The following is a 24664-nucleotide window of genomic DNA, read 5'->3' as shown; positions in this document are numbered from 1 at the left end:
CGACCCAGAGTTAATTACCTAGGTTGAATCTGATCCTTTCCATGGTTATGAAATTGAAACTATTGTGGCACATCTTACTAAGTTGAATGATATAGCCACCCTTTTTACTCATGATGAGAAAACTCGCTACTACTTTATTCTAAAATTATTTCCTTTCTCATTGAAGGATGATGCTAAAGCTTGGTACAATACTCTTGCTCCTGGTTGTGTGCGTGGTCCCCAGGACATGGTTTATTAGTTCTCTCAAAAATATTTTCCTGCTCATATGAAACAAGGTGCCTTACAGGAAATATTTATCTTTGCGCAAACTAAAGAAGAGAGTCTCCCACAAGCTTGTGGGAGGCTTTGCCAGTTACTTAATGCTTTGCCTGACCATCCTCTTAGAAAAATTAAATACTTGATATCTTCTATAATGGACTAATCGATGCTTCTAGGGACTTCCTAGATAGTTGTGTTGGTTGTGTTTTCAGGGAATGAACTGTTGGACAAGCTGAAGAATTATTGAATAACATACTTAAAAATTATGATGGACCATTCCTGAACCACCAGCTAAACCCACTCCGAAGAAGAGGGGTATATTATATCTCAGTCCTAAAGATATGCAAGAGGCAAAGAAATCTATGAAGGAAAAAGGTATTAAAGTTGAGGATGTTAAAAATTTACCTCCTATTGAAGAAATACATGGGCTTAATACACCACCAATGCTTAAGGTGGTAGAGGTAAATTCTCTTATGAATTTCAATAAAAATGATAATCCTCACAATATGCATCCTAGTCAATGTCGTCATGAGTTTGAAAACTATATTAGAAAACAAGATCACTTCAATGCAAATGTTATGAAACAATTGAAATATAATTTTGATATGATTGCTCGCTTGAGTGACTTGTTATTTAGACTTCCAAATGATGTTAGAGGTGTTGGAAAACATGCTTCCATGGTTCAAACTCAGTTAGAACAAGTTGCTAAATCACAAAGAGAATTACTTGATGAAATGAATCATAATATGCATGACTTTGTTGTTAGAGTTGCAACTAGAGGAGGTAAAATGACTCAAGAACCACTTTATCCTGAGGGACACCAAAAAAGAATTGAACAAGATTCACAAAGAGTAAACACTGATGCACCTAGTCCTTCTAGAAAGAAAAAGAAGAAGAAAAATGATAGGACTTTGAATAGCTCTAGTGAACCTGAAATAGAAAAACCTCCTGATAATGATAATAAAACTTCTATCTCTGATGCTGAAACTCAATCTGGTAATGAACACTCACATACTGATAATGAAAAAGATAATGATGAGGTTCATGAAGACTCTCAACCAAACAATGATAAAGGACCAGATAATGATGTTGAGATAGAACCACCTGTTGATCTTGATAACCCACAACCTAAAAATAAAAGATATGACAAAAGAGACTTTGTTGCTAGAAAACACGGTAAAGAAAGAGAACCGTGGGTTCAAAAACCAATGCCTTTTCCACCCAAGTCAACTAAAAAGAAAGCTGATGAAGAATTTGAACGCTTTGTTGAAATGCTGAGGCCAGTCTTTTTGCATACTCGCTTGACTGATATCTTGAAAATACCTCCTTATGCAAAGTACATGAAAGACATCATCACAAATAAGAGAAAAATACCGGAAGCTGAAATCTCCACTATGCTTGCAAATTATACTTTTAAAGATGGAGTGCCTAAAAAACTTGGAGATCCGGGAATACCATGTTGGGGAACGTAGTAATTTCAAAAAAAATCCTACGCACACACAGGATCATGGTGATGCATAGCAACGAGAGGGGAGAGTGTTGTCCACGTACCCTCGTAGACCGAAAGCGGAAGCGTTAGCACAACGCGGTTGATGTAGTCGTACATCTTCACGATCCGATCGATCAAGTACTGAACGCACGGCACCTTCGAGTTCAGCACACGTTCAGCCCGATGACGTCCCTCGAACTCCGATCCAGCCGAGTGTTGAGGGAGAGTTTCGTCAGCACGACGGCGTGGTGACGATGATGATGTACCACTGACGCAGGGCTTCGCCTAAGCACTGCTATAGTATTATCGAGGTGGACTATGGTGGAGGGGGGCACCGCACACGGCTAAAAGATCAAACGATCAATTGTTGTGTCTCTAGGGTGCCCCCCTGCCCCCGTATATAAAGGAGCCAAGGGGGGTGCGGTCGGCCAGGAGAGGGGGCGCGCCAGGAGGAGTCCTACTCCCACCAGGAGTAGGACTCCCTCCCTTTTCCTAGTTGGATTAGGACTTGGGGGGAAGAGGTGGAGGAGAAGAAGGAAAGGGGGGGGGCGCCGCCCCCCTCTCCTTGTCCTATTCGGACTAGGGGAGGGGCGTGCGGCCCTTGCCCTGGCCGCCTCTCCTCCCTTCCACTAAGGCCCACTATGGCCCATTAACCCCCCGGGGGGTTCCGGTAACCTCCCGGTATTTCACCCGGAACACTTCCGACATCCGAACATAGGCTTCCAATATATCAATCTTCATGTCTCGACCATTTCGAGACTCCTCGTCATGTCCGTGATCACATCCGAGACTCCGAACAACCTTCGGTACATCAAAACATATAAACTCATAATATAACTATCATCGAAACATTAAGTGTGAGGACCCTACGGGTTCGAGAACTATGTAGACATGACCGAGACACGTCTCCGGTCAATAACCAATGGTGGAACCTGGATGCTCATATTGGCTCCCACATATTCTACGAAGATCTTTATCGGTCAGACCGCATAACAACATATGTTGTTCCCTTTGTCATCGGTATGTTACTTGCCCGAGATTCGATCGTCGGTATCTCAACACCTAGTTCAATCTCGTTACCGGCAAGTCTCTTTACTTATTCCGTAATACATCATCTCACAACTAACTCATTAGTTGCAATGCTTGCAAGGCTTAAGTGATGTGCATTACCGAGAGGGCCCAGAGATACCTCTCCGACAATTGGAGTGACAAATCCTAATCTCGAAATACGCCAACCCAACAAGTACCTTCGGAGACACCTGTAGAGCACCTTTATAATCACCCAGTTATGTTGTGACGTTTGGTAGCACACAAAGTGTTCCTTCGGTAAACGGGAGTTGCATAATCTCATAGTCATAGGAACATGTATAAGTCATCAAGAAAGCAATAGCAACAAACTAAATGATCGGGTGCTAAGCTAACGGAATGGGTCAAGTCAATCACATCATTCTCCTAATGATGTGATCCCGTTAATCAAATGACAACCCATGTCAATGGCTAGGAAACTTAACCATCTTTGATCAACGAGCTAGTCAAGTAGAGGCATACTAGTGACATACTATTTGTATACGTATTCACACATGTATTATGTTTCCGGTTAATACAATTCTAGCATGAATAATAAACATTTATCATAATATAAGGAAATAAATAATAACTTTATTGTTGCCTCTAGGGCATATTTCCTTCAGTCTCCCACTTGCACTAGAGTCAATAATCTAGATTACACAGTAATGATTCTAACACCGATGGAGCCTTGGTGCTGATCATGTTTTGCTCGTGGAAGAGGCTTAGTCAACGGGTCTGCGACATTCAGATCCGTATGTATCTTGCAAATTTCTATGTCTCCCACCTGGACTAAATCCCGGATGGAATTGAAGTGTCTCTTGATGTGCTTGGTTCTCTTGTGAAATCTGGATTCCTTCGCCAAGGCAATTGCACGAGTATTGTCACAAAAGATTTTCATTGGATCCGATGCACTAGGTATGACACCTAGATCGGATATGAACTCCTTCATCCAGACTCCTTCATTTGCTGCTTCCGAAGCAGCTATGTACTCCACTTCACATGTAGATCCCGCCACAACGCTTTGTTTAGAACTGCACCAACTTACAGCTCCATCGTTCAATGTAAACATGTATCCGGTTTGCGATTTAGAATCGTCCAGATCAGTGTCAAAGCTTGCATTAACGTAACCATTTACGATGAGCTCTTTGTCTCCTCCATAAACGAGAAACCTATCCTTAGTCCTTTTCAGGTATTTCAGGATGTTCTTGACCGCTGTCCAGTGATCCACTCCTGGATTACTTTGGTACCTCCCTGCTAGACTTATAGCAAGGCACACATCAGGTCTGGTACATAGCATTGCATACATGATAGAGCCTATGTTGAAGCATAGGGAACATCTTTCATATTCTCTCTATCTTCTGCAGTGGTCGGGCATTGAGTCTTACTCAACTTCACACCTTGTAACACAGGCAAGAACCCTTTCTTTGCTTGATCCATTTTGAACTTCTTCAAAACTTGGTCAAGTTATGTGCTTTGTGAAAGTCCAATTAAGTGTCTTGATCTATCTCTATAGATCTTGATGCCCAATATATAAGCAGCTTCACCGAGGTCTTTCATTGAAAAACTCTTATTCAAGTATCCCTTTATGCTATCTAGAAATTATATATCATTTCCAATCAGCAATATGTCATCCACATATAATATTAGAAACGCTATAGAGCTCCCACTCACTTTCTTGTAAATACAGGCTTGTCCAAAAGTCTGTACAAAACCAAATGCTTTGATCACACTATCAAAGCGTTTATTCCAACTCCGAGAGGCTTGCACCAGTCCATAAATGGATCGCTGGAGATTGCACCCTTTGTTAGCTCCCTTTGGATCGACAAAACCTTCTGGTTGCATCATATACAACTCTTCTTCCAGAAATCCATTCAGGAATGCAGTTTTGACATCCATTTGCCAAATTTCATAATCATAAAATGCGGCAATTGCTAACATGATTAGGACAGACTTAAGCATCGCTATGGGTGAGAAGGTCTCATCGTAGTCAATCCCTTGAACTTGTTGAAAACCTTTCAAAATAAGTCGAGCTTTATAGATAGTAACATTACCGTCAGCGTCAGTCTTCTTCTTGAAGATCCATTTATTCTCAATTTCTTGCCGATCATTGGGCAAGTCAACCAAAGTCCACACTTTGTTCTCAGAGATGGATCCCATCTCAGATTTCATGGCCTCAAGCCATTTCGCGGAATCTAGGCTCACCATCGCTTCTTCATAGTTCGTAGGTTCGTCATGGTCTAGTAACATAACTTCCAGAACAGGATTACCGTACCACTCTGGTGCGGATCTTACTCTGGTTGACCTATGAGGTTCAGTAACAACTTGATCTAAAGTTTCATGATCATCATCATTAACTTCCTCACTAATTGGTGTAGGTGTCATAGAAACCGGTTTCTGCGATGAACTATTTTCCAATAGGGGAGCAGGTATAGTTACCTCATCAAGTTCTACTTTCCTCCCACCCACTTCTTTCAAGAGAAACTCCTTCTCTAGAAAAACTCCGAATTTAGCAACAAAAGTCTTGCCTTCGGATCTGTGATAGAAGGTGTACCCAACAGTCTCCTTTGGGTATCCTATGAAGACACATTTCTCCGATTTGGGTTCGAGCTTATTAGGTTGAAGCTTTTTCACATAAGCATCGCAGCCCCAAACTTTCAGAAACGACAACTTTGGTTTCTTGCCAAACCACAGTTCATAAGGCGTCGTCTCAACGGATTTCGATGGTGCCCTATTTAACGTGAATGCGGCCGTCTCTAAAGCATAACCCCAAAATGATAGCGGTAAATCAGTAAGAGACATCATAGGTCGCACCATATCTAGTAAAGTACGATTACGATGTTCGGACACACCATTACGCTGTGGTGTTCCGGGTGGCGTGAGTTGCGAAACTATTCCGCATTGTTTCAAATGTAGACCAAACTCGTAACTCAAATATTCTCCTCCACGATCAGATCATAGAAACTTTATTTTCTTGTTACGATGATTTTCAACTTCACTCTGAAATTCTTTGAACTTTTCAAACGTTTCAGACTTATGTTTCATTAAGTAGATATACCCGTATCTGCTTAAATCATCTGTGAAGGTGAGAAAATAACGATATCCGCCACGAGCCTCAACATTCATCGGACCACATACATCTGTATGTATGATTTCCAACAAATCTGTTGCTCTCTCCATAGTTCCGGAGAACGGCGTTTTAGCCATCTTGCCCATGAGGCACGGTTCGCAAGTACCAAGTGATTCATAATCAAGTGGTTCCAAAAGTCCATCAGTATGAAGTTTCTTCATGCGCTTTACACCGATATGACCTAAATGGCAGTGCCACAAATAAGTTGCACTATCATTATCAACTCTGCATCTTTTGGCTTCAACATTATGAATATGTGTATCACTACTATCGAGATTCAACAAAAATAGACCACTCTTCAAGGGTGCATGACCATAAATGATATTACTCATATAAATAGAACAACCATTATTCTCTGATTAAATGAATAACCGTCTCGCATCAAACAAGATCCAGATATAATGTTCATGCTCAACGCTGGCACCAAATAACAATTATTTAGGTCTAATACTAATCTCGAAGGTAGATGTAGAGGTAGTGTGCCGACCGCGATCACATCGACTTTGGAACCATTTCCCACGCGCATCGTCACCTCGTCCTTAGCCAATCTTCGCTTAATCCATAGCCCCTGTTTCGAGTTGCAAATATTAGCAACAGAACCAATATCAAATACCCAGGTGCTACTGCGAGCATTAGTAAGGTACACATCAATAACATGTATATCACATATACCTTTGTTCACCTTGCCATCCTTCTTATCCGCCAAATGCTTGGGGCAGTTCCGCTTCTAGTGACCAGTTTGCTTGCAGTAGAAGCACTCAGTCTCAGGCTTAGGTCCAGACTTGGGTTTCTTCTCCTGAGCAGCAACTTGCTTGTTGTTCTACTTGAAGTTCCCCTTCTTCTTCCCTTTGCCCTTTTTCCTGAAACTGGTGGTCTTATTGACCATCAACACTTGATGCTCCTTCTTGATTTCTACCTCCGCAACCTTTAGCATTGCGAAGAGCTCGGGAATCGTCTTATCCACCCCTTGCGTATTATAGTTCATCACGAAGCTCTTGTAGCTTGGTGGCAGTGATTGGAGAATTCTGTCAATGATGCTATCATCCGGAAAATTAACTCCCAGTTGAATCAAGTGATTATTATACCCAGACATTTTGAGTATATGCTCACTGGCAGAACTATTCTCCTCCATCTTGCAGTTGTAGAACTTATTGGAGACTTCATATCTCTCAATCTGGGCATTTTCTTGAAATATTAACTTCAACTCTTGGAACATCTCATATGCTCCATGACGTTCAAAACATCGTTGAAGTCCCGATTCTAAGCCGTAAAGCATGGCACATTGAACTATCGAGTAGTCATCAACTTTGCTCTGCCAGACATTTTCAACGTCGTCAGTTGCATCAGCAGCAAGCCTGGCACCCAGCAGTGCTTCTAGGATGTAATTCTTCTATGCAGCAATGAGGATAATCCTCAAGTTACGGTCCCAGTCCATGTAATTGCTACCATCATCTTTCAACTTTGCTTTCTCAAGGAACGCATTAAAATTCAACGGAACAACAGCACGGGCCATCTATCTACAACCAACATAGGCAAGCAAGATACTATTAGGTACTAAGTTCATGATAAATTTTAGTTCAATTAATCATATTACTTAAGAACTCCCACTTAGATAGACATCCCTCTAATCCTCTAAGTGATCACGTGATCCAAATCAACTAAACCATGTCCGATCATTACGTGAGATGGAGTAGTTTCAATGGTGAACATCACTATGTTGATCATATCTACTATATGATTCACGCTCGACCTTTCGGTCTCCGTGTTCCGAGGCCATATCTGTTATATGCTAGGCTCGTCAAGTTTAACCTGAGTATTCCGCGTATGCAACTGTTTTGCACCCGTTGTATTTGAACGTAGAGCCTATCACACCCGATCATCACGTGGTGTCTCAGCACGAAGAACTTTCTCAACGGTGCATACTCAGGAAGAACACTTATACTTTGATAATTTAGTGAGGGATCATCTTATAATGCTACCGTCAATCAAAGCAAGATAAGATGCATAAAAGATAAACATCACATGCAATCAATATAAGTGATATGATATGGCCATCATCATCTTGTGCTTGTGATCTCCATCTCCGAAGCACCGTCATGATCACCATCATCACCGGCGCGACACCTTGATCTCCACCGTAGCATCGTTGTCGTCTCGCCAATCTTATGCTTCTACGACTATCACTACCGCTTAGTGATAAAGTAAAGCATTACAGGGCGATTGCATTGCATACAATAAAGCGACAACCATATGATGTCCTGAATAGAAGAAGCGGGACTCCTGCCAGTTGCTGATAACTCGGTTACAAAACATGATCATCTCATACAATAAAATTTAGCATCATGTCTTGACCATATCACATCACAACATGCCCTGCAAAAACAAGTTAGACGTCATCTACTTTGTTGTTGCAAATTTTACGTGGCTGCTACGGGCTTAGCAAGAACCGTTCTTACCTACGCATCAAAACCACAATGATAGTTTGTCAAGTTGGTGCTGTTTTAACCTTCGCAAGGACCGGGAGTAGCCACACTCGGTTAACATAAAGTTGGAGAAATTGACACCCGCCAGCCACCTATGTGCAAAGCACGTCGGTAGAACCAGTCTCACATAAGCGTACGCGTAATGTCGGTTCGGGCCGCTTCATCCAACAATACCGCCGAACCAAAGTATGACATGCTGGTAAGCAGTATGACTTATATCGCCCACAACTCACTTGTGTTCTACTCGTGCATATGATATCTACGCATAAAACCTGGCTCGGATGCCACTGTTGGGGAACGTAGTAATTTCAAAAATTTCCTACGCACACGCAAGATCATGGTGATGCATAGCAACGAGAGGGGAGAGTGTTGTCCACGTACCCTCGTAGACCGAAAGCGGAAGCGTTAGCACAATGCGGTTGATGTAGTCGTACGTCTTCACGATCCGACCGATCAAGTACCGAACACACGGCACCTCCGAGTTCAGCACACGTTCAGCCCAATGATGTCCCTCGAACTCCGATCCAGCCGAGTGTTGAGGGAGAGTTTCGTGAGCACGATGGCGTGGTGACGATGATGATGTTCCACTGACACAGGGCTTCTCCTAAGCACTGCTACAATATTATTAAGGTGGACTATGGTGGAGGGGGGCACCGCACACGGCTAAAAGATCAAACGATCAATTGTTGTGTCTCTAGGGTGCCCCCTGCCCCCATATATAAAGGAGCCAAGGGGGGTGCGGCCGCCCAGGAGAGGGGGCGCGCCAGGAGGAGTCCTACTCCCACCGGGAGTAGGACTCCCTCCCTTTTCCTAGTTGGATTAGGACTTGGGGGGAAAGAGGCGGAGGAGAAGAAGGAAAGGGGGGGCGCCGCCCCCCTCTCCTTATCCTATTCGGACTAGGGGGGGGGGGGGCACGCGGCCCTTGCCCTGGCTGCCTCTCCTCTCTTCCACTAAGGCCCACTATGGCCCATTAACCCCCCGGGGGGTTCCGGTAACCTCCCGGTACTCTGGTAAAATCCCGATTTCACCTGGAACACTTCCGACATCCAAACATAGGCTTCCAATATATCAATCTTCATGTCTCGACCATTTCGAGACTCCTCGTCATGTCCGTGATCACATCCAGGACTCCGAACAACCTTCGGTACATCAAAACATATAAACTCATAATATAACTGTCATCGAAATGTTAAGCGTGCGGACCCTACGGGTTCGAGAACTATGTAGACATGACCGAGACACGTCTCCGGTCAATAACCAATAGCGGAACCTGGATGCGCATATTGGCTCCCACATATTCTACGAAGATCTTTATTGGTCAGACCGCATAACAACATACGTTGTTCCCTTTGTCATCGATATGTTACTTGCCCGAGATTTGATCGTCGGTATCTCAATACCTAGTTCAATCTCGTTACTGGCAAGTCTCTTTACTCGTTCCGTAATACATCATCTCACAACTAACTCATTAGTTGCAATGCTTGCAAGGCTTAAGTGATGTGCATTACCGAGAGGGCCCGGAGATACCTCTCCGACAATCGGAGTGACAAATCCGAATCTCGAAATACGCCAACCCAACAAGTATCTTCGGAGACACCTATAGAGCACATTTATAATCACCCAGTTACGTTGTGACGTTTGGTAGCACACAAAGTGTTCCTCCGGTAAACGGGAGTTGCATAATCTCATAGTCATAGGAACATGTATAAGTCATGAAGAAAGCAATAGCAACATACTAAACGAACAGGTGCTAAGCTAACGGAATGGGTCAAGTCAATCACATCATTCTCCTAATGATGTGATCATGTTAATCAAATGACAACCCATGTCAATGGCTAGGAAACTTAACCATCTTTGATCAACGAGCTAGTCAAGTGGAGGCATACTAGTGACATAGTGTTTGTCTATGTATTCACACATGTATTATGTTTCCGGTTAATACAATTCTAGCATGAATAATAAACATTTATCATGATATAAGGAAATAAATAATAACTTTATTATTGCCTCTAGGGCATATTTCCTTCATACCAACTATACCTTGCTCTATCAAAAAGAATTATGTGAAAACTGCTTTGTGTGATTTATGAGCTGGTGTTAGTGTTATGCCTTTCTCTTTATATAAAAGACTTGACTTGAATAAACTCATACCTACTGAAATATCTTTGCAAATGGCAGACAAATCAACTGCCATACCTATCGATATATGTCAGGATGTGCCCGTTGTTGTTGCTAATATTACTATTTTGACTGAATTTGTTATACTTGAGATGCCCGAGGATGACAACATGTCGATTATCCTTGGTAGACCCTTCTTGAATACTGCAGGGGCTGTTATTGATTGCAATAAAAGCAAGCTCACTTTTCATATTATTGGCAATGAGCATACGGTGCACTTTTCGAAGAAACAATTCCAAGTGAATGGTATTAATGTTATTGAAAAATCTCCGACAATCACTATTGGAAGTTTTCAAATACCTCTACCTACTGCCAAAAAGAAATATGAAATGCTTATAGTTGGGGAAATGCAAATCCCCATTGAGGTAACTTGGTGATTTATGAAAGTTCTTCGGTTTCATGCTAATGAAAGTGGTTGTTAATAAGACTTGATCAACCTTATTAATGGATCATTTTTGAATGGCATGAATTTGATGAATTTAGTAAGCACTACCTTTTGTCCTTACTTTTTGTTTTCTGTTTTTATTAGTTAAATAAAATAAAATGCCATGGTTTGTCTGTTTTCTGAATTTCCCGTGCAATAAAAAATGACCCAAAAATAAAAGTTCTCAGAATGCCCTGAAAATTTTATATGATTTTTTCCTGGATATTTAAGAATTTTTTGTGCAAATAATACCAGAGGGAGGTGCACCAGGTGGGCACAACCCACCTGTGCGCGCCAGGACCCCCAGGCGTGCCCTGGTGGGTTGTGGTCCCCACATGGGCCCCCTCACTTACCTCTTCATCCCACATCATCACTTACCTCTAGAAAAAAAATCCCCATTGCTCTCTCTCCCGTGTTCTTGAGCTCAAACCCGCGGATGTCGATCTCTTTGCTCGAAGCTCCGTTTCCGAAACTATTTTGGGGGATTGTTGCTTGAAAATTGTACGAGGACATGAATATCTTCAGGAAGTTTGTCTCAAAAAAGAACTCCAAGGGTGTTATTGGGGAGTCTTCTGACAATGATCTCCACCCTCGGAGGTTGGCGGAGGTACGGCCGTGCGAATGGCCGCACATCCCGTGCCTGCAAGAAGCTGGAATTCATGAGGAGTTCATGCAATTCATTGTCAATGCCGGTCTCACCGACTTCATCGCAGATGAGTGTGACCAACACCAAATCCTCACAAACGTCTTTGTTCAAAGCTTTACTTTCTTGCCTAGAAATAATCCTCCTGAAGTGAGCTTTGATTTATATGCTGAAAACCATCAGATACCACTTACTGAATTTTGTGACATATGCTTGATCCCTTCTGATGGAAGCTTGGCTGAGCCTAGGCCGGCCAAGTTTGAGGATTTCTGTCGCACTTTGACAGTGGGTGATGAGAGAAGAGTGTCGGCCATCACTGCCGGTGGCTTACATTTTCCTGTTGTTTGTTACTTTGCACTTTTTATTACCAAATGCTTGCTTGCTAGGCAGAAGGTGGGTGCACTTAGTTCATCGGACCTTGTTGTTTTACATCGTGCAATAGAGGGCGGCAACACTTAAAGCTTGGGAGCTATTGTGGCTCGTCGCCTCCATCTTAATAAATCCCAGGGTAAAATACATGGTGGGATTTTTGCTACTCGGTTGGCGGCTCACATCGAGGTTGAGATACGCCCTCATGATTTCCCACTTACCACAGTTTACCTAGACCGTGCAACCTGGATCACCATAACTTTCTTGCACATGATCGTCATGATATTGCCATTCCTTATAACTTGGTCTATAGCGTTGACACTCATGATGTTATCCCCTTGCCTGCACCAAAATAGTTGTAGTAATTTACTTTCTATGCATGCTTAGTAGTAGCACTAAAAAGAAAATCCAAAAACATTTCCTTGTTCTTCTTTTGCTTGTTGGGAGCTTTCCCGTGTAAATAGTTTTTTCCTCGGGAGGGCGGATTGGAGTCTGTTTGGGGCTCCGGAGAGGGGGATCTTCGTTCTTCATCATCACCAACCCTTCTCCATCGCCAATTCCATGATGCTCCCCACCTGGAGTGAGTAATTCCTTCGTAGGCTCGCTAGTCAGTGAGGAGTTGGATGAGATTCATCATGTAATCGAGTAGGTTTTGTTAGTGCCTAATCCCTAGTATCCACTATGTTCTTAGATTGATGTTGCTATGACTTTACTATGCTTAATGCTTGTCACTTTAGGCCCGGGTACCATGAACTCAGATCTGAACTGTTTATGAATTCATCATTATATCCATGTGTTAGATCCGATCTTGCAAGTTATAGTCACCAATTATGGTTATGATCCGACAACCCCGGAGTGACAACAACCGGGCCCACTCTCGGTGATGACCGTAGTTTGAGGAGTTCATGTATTCACTATGTGTTAATGCTCTGTTCCAGTTCTCTATTCAAAGGAGGCCTTAATATCCCTTAGTTTCCAATATGGACCCCGCTGCCACGGGAGGGTAGGACAAAATATGTCATGCAAGTTCTTTTAATAAAGCACGTATGACTATTTACGGAATACATGCCTATATTATATCGATGAACTGGAGCTAGTGCCATATCGCCCTAGGTTTATAACTGTCTCATGATGAATATCATCCAACAAGTCATCGATCCAATGCCTACGAACTTTTCCATATTGTTTTTGCTAAGTTACTACTGCTATCATCACTTTTATAGTTGCTACAACATTACTGCTATCACTATTACGGTTACTATTGTTGTTGTCACTACTATCAAAACTATCAAACTATTTTGCTACTGATCACTTTGCTGGAGATAATTAATCTCCAGGTGTGGTTGAATTGACAACTCAGCTGCTAATACCTTCAAATATTCTTTGGATCTCCTTATGTCAAATCTATAAATTTGGGTTAAATACTTACCCTCGAAAACTGTTGCGATCTGCTATACTTGTGGGTTATCAATAGCTGGGATCCTGATATCCCACTCCTTCATCACTTGATTGACCACTAAATCTGAGTCGCCGTAAACCATCAGGCGTCAGACGCCGAGTGAGATGGTCATACGCAACCCATATAGAAGTGCCTCATATTAAGCTTCATTGTTGGAAGAATCAAAGTGAATCTGGAGAACATTACTGAGTTTATCGCCTCTTGGGGATACCAGGACTACCCCAGCACCAGAGCCATTCAGCATCTTGGATCCATCAAAGAACATAGTCCAATGTTTCGAGTGAACCTGAGTCGGTTGCTGCTGTTCAATCCACTCAGCGAGGAAATTTGCTATCGCTTGGGACTTGATTGCTTTCTTTGCCTCAAACTTGATATCCAATGGAAGGAGTTCAATCGCCCACTTTGCCACTCGACCAGTTGCATCCCTATTGTTCAGATTTTTTGATAATGAAGTGTCGCTGACGGCTGAAACCGAGTGGTCTGAGAAGTAGTGTGCAACATTCTTCGTGGTCAGGTAAATTCCATAAACAAGCTTCTTATAATGTGGATATCTCTGCTTGGACGAAGTCAAGACTTCAGAAATATAGTACATTGGGCGTTGAACTTTGTAGGCTTTGCCTTCTTCTTCCCGCTCGACCGTGAGCACTGTGCTGACAAACTGTCCGGTGGCTGCTATATACGCTAGTAGAGGCTTGCTGATTGCAAGCACCAGCTAGGTGGAAAGCAGGGCTTTGAGCTCTACAAACGCTGCTTCAGCTTCAGGAGTCCACTCGAACTTGTCAGACTTGTTCATCAGTCGGTAAAGAGGCAATGCCTTTTCACCGAGACGAGAAATGAATTGACTCAACACGGCCAAACAACCAGTAAGCTTCTAAACGTCATGCACATGCACAGGGCGTTTCATTCGGAGGATTGCTCCAACCTTTTCTGAGTTTGTGTCAATCCCTCGTTCGGAAACAAGGAAACCGAGTAACTTTCCACCTGGGGCTCCGAATGTGCACTTTGACAGGTTGAGTTTGATATGATATCTTCTTAAGTTGGCAAAGGTTTCAGCGAGGTCAGTCAGTAGGTCGGAACCTTTATGATACTTGACCACGATGTCATCCATGTATGCTTCCACATTCCGACTGATTTGAGTGAGCAGGCACTTCTGAATCATGTGCATGAATGTGGCTCCAGCCAGTGGCGGTGCCAGGATCAGAAGTCAGTGATGTCATTTCAAATCTGTGATGTCAAATACATGTATTTTCACCAGTTTTATTTTAAAAATACATGTTTTCTACTTGTGTACAAAGGATTTGCCAAAAACCTGTGTGGTCAATTGACCACACTGCTCTCAACGTGGCTTCGCCACTGGCTCCAGCATTCTTGAGACCAAAAGGCGTGGTAACATAGCAAAAACACCCGAATGGGGTGATGAAGGCTGCTATATTTCATCGGGCCCATACAGTCGGATCTGATGGTACCCGGAATATGCGTCCAAAAATTACAAAGCTCACATCCCGCAGTTGAGTCGACAATTTGGTCGATGCGGGGTAGAGGAAAATGATCTTTCAGGCAGACTCGATTGATATGTTTGAAATCAATACACATACAAAGTGAATCATCTTTCTTGGGGGCCATGACAACATTGGCGAGCCACTCGGAGTGGTATATCTCGCGGATGAACTCAACTGCCAGAAGCCAAGCCACCTCTTCTCCAATTGCCATCCTCTTCTCCACGGCGGACCGATGGAGATGCTCTTTAATGGGTTTTGCTTTTGGGTCAACTCGCAAATGATGCTCAGCCAGTCCCCTGGGTACACCCGGCATGTCAGATGGTTTCCATGCGAAGATGTCCCAGTTCTCACGGAGGAACTGGATGAGCGCTTCTTCCTATTTGCTGTCTGGTGTTGTTGAGATATGAGTCGGAGCAGCATTGGGGTCGGCCGGGTGAATGTGAACTGGCTTTGTTTCCCCGGACGACTGAAATGCGGACTCTGAAGCAGGCTTCTTAGCACGCAACAAATCACTCGGATCTGCATTCTTCTGGTACTCTTGCATCTCTACTGCTGCCATCTATTCATCGGCAATCTTTGAGCCCTTCTAGAGGCACTCTTCTTCTCTCTGCCGGTTTCCAGTGACTGCGATCACACCTCTGGGACTAGGCATCTTCAACTTGAGGTACACGTAACACGGTCGAGCATGAAACGAGCATATGAAGGCCTGCCAAAAATAGCATGATAGGCACTATGAAAAATCCACGACTTCAAATGTCAACTTTTCCTTGCGGTAATTCTTTGAATCACCGAAAACCACATCAAGGGTGATCTGACCGAGTGAATCGGCCTTCTTCCCTGGGATGACTCCGTGGAATCGCATATTGCTCTCACTGAGCTTGGACATCGGAATGCCCATCCCTCAGAGGGTCTTAGCGTACAAAATGTTCAAGCCACTGCCATCGTCATCAAGACCTTGGTCAGTCGTGTGCACCCAACGACTAGGTCGACCACCAACGATTGGCGCCCGGGGGTAGCAACATGCACTGGGTGATCGGACTGGTCGAATGTAATGGGAGTTTTTGACCACTTCAGATACGTCGTCGTTGCTAGAGCAACCATGTTTACCTCTCCGTTGATAACTTTCAGTCGACTTTCGCTCTCGATGTCAGCCAAAATCACTAAAGTGGCATTGACATTGGGGTAACCATCATCCTCTTCTTTGTCCTCATCCTTATCATATTCCTTTTCTTTTTCATTGGGCTGGCCCTCTCGGAAGCTCTGAATCAGGGGTCGACACTGTCGAGTGGTATGCTTGGGGTAAATCAGGTTTACCTCTTCATCCTTCTTGGTGTGTATGCGACACGACAAATCAAGCATGTTATTTCCCACTTGATCTTTCAATTTGTAGGGGATCCATGGCCCCTTAGGCTTTCCTTTGAATTTCCCTTGATTCACAACTATGACCTCTCCAGGACCTGCGGGCTCGGCTTTGCGCTTCTGCTTCCGACTGGAATTTCCTCCTCCGGTGTCCTCGGCGACTGGTTTGTTCTTGCCACTGTGGAGTCGGTCTTCTTCCTCGCCATTAGCATACCAAGTGGCTATTTCCATCATTCGGGCCAGGGTCATATCTCCTGTCCGACCGAATTTCAGGTTAAGCTCTCTGTACAGAACACCCTCCTTGAAGGTGCAGACTGCTTGGTGTTGTGACACAGTTTCCACTGTATGATGAAGAGTGGTCCACCTCTGGATGTAATCTCTTAAGGTTTCATTCGGTTTCTGGACACAATGCTGTAATTTAGTCAGCCCTGCAGGCCGTTTGCAAGTGCCCTCAAATGTCCTGACAAACAGTCGGGCCAACTCTTCCCAACTGAAGATACTACAAGGAGCCAACTGATTCAACCAAGCTCTGGATGAACCCTCCAACATCAGGGGGAGATGCTTCATGGCTACATCGTCATTGCCACCGCCAATCTGCACAGCCACTCGGTAATCCTCTAGCCAAGTATCGGGCTTCGACTCACCGGTGAACTTGCTTACTCTCGTCGCCAACCTGAAGTTGGGCGGAATTTCAGCAGCTCTGGTGACTTTGCTAAAACATTCAGGCCCAGACACGTGAACTATGCCTCCACTCGGGTGATTCCTATCTTGACCTTCTCTGTGTGCCTAGTTTTTGTCGACCAAACCTTGTACAAGAATTGATCTTGCATCAAACTCAGGCTCTCTTGGGTCGACTGGGATCCTTCGCTCGTCGCCATATGGGCGTCTATCATCGTAAGGACGAGGCCCATATGATCCGCCCCTCGGAGGGGGCATTGGCACTCGACGGCGGTCATATCGACCGAGTCGATGATCATACTGCTCGTGGTTCTAACCCAGGTATTGCTCTTGGCAGTGACCACGACCCTCACGCCACGAAGGCAATCTTGGGCTCTGGGCCGTCTGGACTGTGTCCGCCACTACGGACCTGATGTGGATCATGTTGCGCGACTGAGAAACAGCTGTGTTTTGCTCACCTACTGCCCGGAGCAGTGCTCAGAACTTCATCAAACCTCTTCCAGCCTCTGATTGGGACAGCTGAATCGACTCTGCTATACGGGTTGCAGCTATAAGATTCTAGATCAGAGTGCGGTATACCTGAGGTTCAAGTGAAAACAACTGTCGGTGTCGTCGACTGGATTTGGGGATCTGTCGTCGAGCGCGCTTGTCGAGTGAAAGTTGGACGTTCTCCAGACGCGCGCACTCAGCCAAAGTGGCCAGGCGCATAGTCTCCAAGGCCCGAGCCTCAGAGGCATCTCCGATGATGGGAGTGTGGAGCGCCTCTATGTTGCGACGGTGCAACTCATCTCTCTGCTCCGAAGTGAGGGCTTCGGGGTGATACTCGTCATAACCGCGTGATGGATTGCTGCCACCATTGCCGCCGCGACTGCGGAGGAAACCAGGCGGGTTGTGCAGCGTGTCGACCATCAGGACCTCCGCCGCCGGGTCGCTGCTCCCGCACTTGGATAGAGTCTCAGCGGAACCAGTCCACAGGTTGAACAGTCCGTAGAGAGATTCGCCGGGCTCGATTGCCACGACTTGAGCGGTGGCCGACTGGCATGCCACCACATGCTTCACCCACCGCTGAAGTCGCGACCGACCGGATCGCTTGTGGCGCCATATAGCTGGAAGGGTGGACGATACGAGAGTTGGCCGATACTGGGTCGACGGCTGCCGCAGGAGGACTCCTCAGGCACTCGCACGGAAGTTCACCGCCCCATGGATGTGAAGGGCCTCGACGTCGAGAGGGGCCTCTTGGAGCCAGGCGGAGTCGTCGGCGATGAAAACGAGTGCGCCGAGACGGATCTCGCGGCCCAGAGCCAAGCCACCGCCAGAAACCATGTTGCTGGAGATCAAAAAAATTGCAACCTCACCGGAGTCGCTAAGACACCTGCCCCATGGTGGGATCCAACTATCGTGGGAGTAAGTCTGATAGTAGAATAGGGGGTACGTAGGAGGAGGCAAGATCCTAGCTACGATGAAGTTGTGCACGCAAGGTTTACGAGTTCAGGCCCTTCTCGGAGGAAGTAACAGCCCTACGTCTCGGTGCCCGGAGGCTTGGTCGACTGGATTATGCATGAGAGTTACAGGGGGTGCGAACCCCTGTGCCAAAGGAGGGGGTGGCCTATATAGAGTGGGCCAGGACCCCAGCCGTCCCATGTTACACATGGTTCAATGTACATTAAGACATGGCATTACTGGTAACACCAGCTATAAAGAGCTATAAATGATCTTTAAGACTACAGAGTGAATGCCTGACCGTTGCCATCCTGAGTGACTTTAGGCCTTCTGCATGCTGAGTGGTTTCTTGTATGGTCGAGTGAATTCATCTTGGTCGAATGGAATTGGGGTATCTGAGTGAGGTTGAAGGTCGAGTGGATTGCACTCCTTGGTGAACTCAGTCGGTTTCTTCTGTTGTGTTTTGAATGTCTTTGACTCTAGGGCAGTGTCCTTGGGTAGGGTGTCTAGGTCAGGCCTATGACCCTACCCTAGGTACATGTCATCGTTAGGAAGCATGGCTCGAAGGAAATCTGGGTTCTTCTAGGGAATCAATGAAGGAAGGAGCCTGGAAAACTTTGTGGAAGACCTAGGTACCCGGGGAAATACGATTTTCCTTTGGAAATTATCTAAACTTGCCTACACAAGATATTCGAGCTCATCGACTCATGGAACATGATAGCTTCTGCGGATTATGTGGGGCACCGGACTCATGGAGGCATTCATTAATAAACTGCACGATGTTGAGATGCATATGGGCCCTTGTTGATGATGACCTGGCACATACCCCGATGACAATGATGGAACCGAACGCGAAACACCCGGTTGTTTACGTTCATGGAATCGCTGCCCCATGAGTGATTTATTTTGCTAGCAGTCACTCTCTGGTCAGTCTGGCATGCACGTCACAAAGCTATTGACGAAGGCATTTTCCAAACACCATAGGCCACATATGCCTTCATTATGAAGTTCATCCGTGAGCTAAATGTGGTCAGAGAAACACATACAGGAAGTGCACCAGGTGTTTCAATTGTCGAACCGGCGCTACCCAAGAGCTCCCCCAAATGGGCACGCAAAAATCCATGTAGATGCGAAGGTGAGATCAACCAGAGGGGATTCGGCAGCGACAGTTTGTTGGGACAATGCAGGTAATTTCCTTGGGAGCTCAGCATTGGTTATTCCATGTGTTGAAGACCCAACCACTCTGGAAGCAACTGCATGTCAGGAAGGTTTAACATTGGCACAGGATCTCAATCTGCAGAACTTCATTATATCCTCCGACTCAAAGCAAGTAACCACTGATATCGCAAAAGGGAACCGAGGACGGAATGGTGCTATAGTTAGTGGGATTAAATCTTTCGCAGCTCTTTTCAATCGTAATTACATTTTTGAAGGTCGTGCTGTCCATCATGAAGCACATAATTTAGTCAAGCATTCTCTTACTCTAGGTCTAGGTTGTCACGTTTGGTTTGCCCAACACCACGACCTTGAATTGTATCCCACTCGTTGTGGCTTTTGATGAATATAAATTGGCTTTACCCCTCACAAAAAAAGGTAACTCAAAGCTATTCTCTCAAAAAAACAAAAAGAAAAAACTCAAAGTGAACTAACAGTAAATGAGCTAGAAAACTGGAAGGGCCCAACAACAACTAATCCAAAGGCCCGGAGTTTGGTCAGCACCCGCGACGAATTCCGCAAGGAGAACGCGAAAGATAGATCCGCCGTGAAGGCCCAACGGCGGCTCACCGAAACCCGGGGCCGCCGCCGGCCAGCCAAACCCCACCCGGCGCACCACTTGCAGTCCCAGGTAGAGATGGTGGCGATCTCGATGTACCGCGGTAACCTTCACCGGGGCGGGGACGACGCCGTGCGCCGCTGGCCGGTTGTCAGATCCTACCGAGGATCAAACAATCAAGAACAGATCACTCACTTCAAGCGAATCACTGATAAGCTCCCGATGCGGAGACGCTTCTATTAATTGGGCAATTTTGCTACAAGTGCGACTAGGAAGATAAAAAGCTAGAGTTGAGTTTATCTCATTACATTGGATGCCCTCTCCTCGCACGCAGGCGAGCTTATAAAGAAGAGGAAGTAAAATAGGGAGAGTGGACGGTAAAGTAGCTGTTGCGATCCTCGCCGTCCATCCCACATCTTCAGTCTTGACCGTAGGATCTTCATTGTGGCTGAACCGGCATGGGAATAACTGAATATAAGTGACAGTGGCAGTCTGGGTCTGACAATGCTCCCCTCTGAAACGATACTTGTCCTCAAGTTTTTTTGTCAGGGAACCATGCTTGGATTGTCTTCTTGAAGAATGTTGGGAAGACTTTCTTTATGAGGTTGGCATCTTCCCAGGTTGCTTCTTCGGGAGTTAGGTTTTCCCATTCAACTAGCCACTGTGTAACAAGAACACCATTGCGAGGGAGAGATCGAGTTTCCCTAACTGCAGTGGGTTCAGTCTTAATTTTTCCTTTAGGGTGACCAGAGGGAGGTTTGCGCAGGGAACTGCATGGCTGCCCAAGTGTTTCTTTAGCTGGCTGGCATGAAACACAGGATGAATGCCCACATTGCTTGGCAGTAATAACTTGTAAGTCACACGACCAATTTTTTCCATAATTCTGTAAGGACCATAATATTTGGTCGTGAGTTTGATTGCTTGCCGTAGGCCAAAAGATGCCATTCTATAAGGTTGCATTCTTAAATACACCATATCTCCTGTGTCAAATTGCCTCTCCATTCTTTTCTTTTCAGCATATTTCTTCATTCGGCCTTGAGCTTGTGCTAGATTTTCTTTGAGCTTCGATAGCATGTGTTGTTTCTCCTGTAAGAAGTCCCGCGCTTCAGTGTCAGTAGGTCCAGGAACAGAGACCTCACTGATCATATGAGGTGGATAGTTGTAGAGGGCTTGAAAAGGAGTGAATTTAGTGGCAGTGTGGTAAGTGGTGTTGTACCACCACTCTGCTAACGGTATCCAAGAATTCCATTGCTTAGGCTCTTGAAAGACCATACATCGGAGGTAGGATTCGAGGCATTGGTTGACCCTCTCCGACTGGCCATCACTTTGCGGGTGGTAAGCAGTGCTGAGTCTCAATTTGATCTTCATAGCTTTGAAAATACCCTTCCACATGTTGCTAGTGAAAATTCTGTCTCGGTCAGTCACTATACTGATGGGAGGGCCATGCAGTTTAAAGACATTGTCTATAAAGGCTTGGGCCACGGTGTGTACCGTGTAGGGATGGGAGAGGGCAATGAAGTGGGCATATTTGGTATATCTGTCAACCACAACTAGAATGACCTCCTTCCCATTAGATTTGGGGAGTCCTTCAACGAATTCCATTGTAATATGAGTCCATGCCATGTCAGGAGGTGGAAGAGGGTCCAAAAGGCCTGGGTACTGGCAGTGCTCAGCCTTTGCTCTTTGAAACACAGCACATTCAGTGATGAATTTCTCAACGTCCTTCTTTAGTCCTGGCCAGTAGAATAGCCTCTTAATTCTTTGGTAGTTAGCCACTATGCCAGAGTGTCCCCCAACTGCAGAAGCATGTAAGGAGTCGATCAATTGGTGTCTTAGTGTTTCAACCTTCCCAATGTAGATCTTCCCCTTATATCTGAGGATACCAGCTGTAAGAGAATAGTGTTTCTCAGCTTGTGGTGTGATCAGCAGCTTCTGTAATAGTGACTGGCAGTGATCATCTTCCTGGTAGCTTTTTTCTACAGATTCTATCCATGTAGGAGTGATGAGAGTGGTGGCCATGAGTGACATATCTATTCTACTCAATGAGTCAGCAGCTCTGTTTTCATGTCCTTTCTCATAGTCAATCTTGTAATTGAATTCTAAAAGCTTCAGCATAAGCTTGTGTTGAATTCCTTCTGAAACCTTTTGCTCTATGATGAACTTCAAGCTCTTTTGATTAGTTTTCAGATGAAGCTCATTGCCAATGACATAGTGTCTCCATTTCTTTAGTGCTTCCAGGATGGCCATGGATTCTTTTTCGTATGTTGAGAAGGCAGCAGATCTAGGGCCTAAGCTTTTGCTATAGAAGGCAATGGGCCTACCCTGCTGCATAAGGACAGCTCCTATGCCTGTTCCACTAGCGTCTGTCTCCACTGTGAAAGCTTGAGAGAAATTTGGGAGAGCAAGGACTGGGGTAGTGGTAAGACTGACTTTGAGTTTGTTGAAAGCTATTTGCTGGTGCTCTCCCCAATTAAATGAGTCTTTCTTGAGGACGTCGTGAAGTGGTCTGCAGATGAGGCCATAGTTTTGTACAAATCTTCTATAATAGCCAGCTAAGCCTAGAATTCCTTTGAGTTGTGTGGAGTTCTTGGGTGTTGGCCAGTCCTTTACAGCCTCAATCTTCTTGGGGTCGGTTTCAACTCCTTTGCCAGAGATAATGTGCCCCAAGTACTCCACCTGGGGTGCAGCAAAGATGCATTTGCTAGCCTGGGCAAAGAGTTTGTGTTTCCTGATTAGTTCGAGCACTTCTTTCAGATGATGGAGATGCTCCAACAGGGTTCTGCTCTAGATGAGTATATCATCAAAGAATATCAGAATAAATTTCCTCATTAGATGAGCAAACACCTTGTTCATGAGGGATTGAAATGTTGCAGGTGCATTTGTGAGGCCAAAGGGCATGACCAAGTATTCAAAGTGCCCGAAGTATGTTCGGAAAGCTGTTTTGTGTATGTCTTCTTCTTTCATTCTAACTTGATGGTAGCCTGCGCGAAGATCCAACTTCGTGCAGTAGTTTTCCCCATGCAGTTCATCAAATAAGTCCTCAATCACAGGGATGGGAAATTTGTTTTTGACTGTTTGGGAGTTGAGTTTTCTGTAATCTATACACATCCTCCAGGTACGATCTTTTTTTCTTACTAATATAGCAGGAGAGGCATAAGGGCTCTCACTCGGCCTGATAACACAGGCATCAAGTAGCTCCTTGACTTGTTTTTCCATCTCATCTTTTTGCTTATGAGGTATTCGGTAAGGTCTGACCATTGGAGGGACAGAGTTTTCTTTGAGAGGAATAGCATGGTCACAAGATCTTACAGGTGGCATTTCCTTAGGTTCAGCAAAGACATCCTTGTACTCTTGTAGCAGGTCCTCCACTTCTGCACACTGTTGTTGCATTGTAGGTTTCAAGTCAGGAGCAGGAAGTAAACAGTAGCCAAATACACCTTTGGGGGTCAATTTTTCCATTCTATGGAGGGAGATCACATGAATTGTCTTCTTTCTGTTATTGTCTTTGAGGGACACTGTTGTTTTGCCATCCAAGTTAATTATGATCTTCCTGTTGTCAAAATCCATAGTGATAGGACTGTGTTTGCTGAGCCAATCACACCCCAAGATGATGTCATACTTCTTGAGGGGAAGGATTTTAAATGAGTTGGAGAACTTATGGCCCTGGATTGTATATTGTGTGTCCGCTATGTGTGATCCAGATTGTAGTTGGCCTCCCCCAGCTATCAGCACAGTTTCCATTTGGTGCTGAACAGTAGTACATGATGTTTTAGCAGCAAAGTGCATGTCCATAAATGTGTGTGAACTGCCAGAGTCCACTAGGGCTATGCCACATTTACCTCCGATATGGACTTGAAATGTGAATGTGGCAGCAGTTGGCTTTTTCCCCAAGGCCTGGAGAGAAATTTGCATTAACTGTTCCTCTTCTGTGGGGCTAGTCACAGGTGTGTCATGATGTTCTTAAAAATCTGTGTCTTGTAGGACTTCATCGGGATTGTCTTTGTCGTGGGTTTCTTCACTGGCCATGAGGTTGAGTGTTTTATACTGGGCACATTTGTGGCCAAAGAACCACTTTCCCCCACAGTATCTGCAGACTCCTGGTTCTCTGTATTTAATCTCAGGTCTTTGATTGGTTTTTCTATCTCCGTCCTTCTTGATGGCAGTGCTATCAGTTGCCTGTACCTTTGGTGAGATTCTTCTGATATCCACCGTAGGGAGAGAATTTCCTCTGTGATGCTTGGGCTTGTACCCCTAACTCCATGTCTCTGGCAGTTTCAGCCGCCTCATACAGTGTTTGTGGCTTGAAGGGTTTGAGGTAGTGCTTGATTTCGGGCCTCAGCCCATTGACAAAACATTTCACATAGTAGCTCTCACTAGCCCATGAGTTTTCTTTCTTATAGGATGCCATTTTTTCTT

This window comes from Triticum aestivum, chromosome 4A (genome assembly GCF_018294505.1).
Source record: "Triticum aestivum cultivar Chinese Spring chromosome 4A, IWGSC CS RefSeq v2.1, whole genome shotgun sequence".
NCBI classification, from domain to species: domain Eukaryota; kingdom Viridiplantae; phylum Streptophyta; class Magnoliopsida; order Poales; family Poaceae; genus Triticum; species Triticum aestivum.
This window is presented reverse-complemented; position numbering follows the sequence as displayed.